This window comes from Vombatus ursinus, unplaced genomic scaffold, assembly GCF_900497805.2.
Source record: "Vombatus ursinus unplaced genomic scaffold, bare-nosed wombat genome assembly UNPS02001283.1, whole genome shotgun sequence".
Lineage (NCBI taxonomy): Eukaryota > Metazoa > Chordata > Mammalia > Diprotodontia > Vombatidae > Vombatus > Vombatus ursinus.
Genome location: NW_020941061.1, coordinates 1 through 1,026, shown reverse-complemented (window position 1 = coordinate 1,026; position 1,026 = coordinate 1). Strand labels below are relative to the sequence as shown.

Below are 1,026 nucleotides of genomic sequence, written 5' to 3'. Positions count from 1 at the left end.
TGAGGGTGTCCCTGTGGGCCAGGGGGTATAGCTCAGGGGTAGAGCATTTGACTGCAGATCAAGAGGTCCCTGGTTCAAATCCAGGTGCCCCCTACCAGCTGCCTCCCCTTTTAGGCCTTGCAGATGCTGGTCCTCTTCCCCCTCGTCCCCAAGTTCCTACAGGATCCCCAGTCTCAGCCTCAGCCTCAGCCCGAGCAGGACCTGTGGCTGGCACACTCCACAGATGCTTGACCCAGGCCCAGGCCTGGTTCCGGGCCACTCCCACACCTCAGGCTGCCACCCCCTGGGTGACTCGCCACCTTGCCTCCGGGTGGCCTTCATGACACCTTCTTCCTGGAGCCCTTTTGGGGTGACAGGGGAAAGAGACTGTGGCCAGGCCCCGCTGACTGACACTTGCGGCCACTCTCCTGCCTGGCATAGTCTGGAGAGCAGGCCCTTCAGAAGCCTCGGGGTCATGCCAGCAGCTTGGCCGAGCCCCGTCCTCAGCAGGCAGCCTTTAATCAGCATACACCCTGGGAGCTCAGGTGCATCAGGACCCCCGGGACCCTCCCCATACACAGGTCAATGAAATCCACAGCTGCCCACTTCCCTGCTCCAGGGCCCCATCTCTGGTGCCTCTCCCCCTTGGCCCCTGTGCAGCGGGCAAGGGCTCTGCTTCTGCCGGCAAGGGTGTCCGGGGCTGCTGTTCCTGAGCTTTCTGCTGTGCCTCCAGCCTTAGGCCGGTGGCCTGCCCCGTGGGCCGGCTGGCCCGGAATCTGCCTGCCCTGCTTGCCCTCCCCGCCGCCCTCTCCCCCGGCCCGGGCCTTCCCCCAGCTCCAGCCTCTCAGCTCAGCCAGGCGGCTGGGCTGCTGCAGGCCACCTCGGGATGGCCTCCTCGCCATGCAGCTTGCCCGTGCCCCAGAGGAGCAGCCAGGCCTTGGGAGAGGTTCTTCTGCTGCCCAAGGACTCGAGGCTGCCAGGCCAACAGCCTGCTGGCTGAGCGTGCATCTGCCCTGGCGCTTCCTCGCTGGGGCCTCAGGCCCATGG

General features: G+C 66.0%; 1 non-coding gene across 1 annotated transcript; it reads left to right on the top strand.

The window, feature by feature from the left end:
• Positions 1–21: 21 nt before the first annotated feature.
• TRNAC-GCA lies at positions 22–93 on the top strand. Its single transcript has one exon. It is a non-coding gene; the product is annotated as a tRNA-Cys (tRNA).
• The last annotated feature ends 933 nt before the right edge of the window (positions 94–1,026 follow it).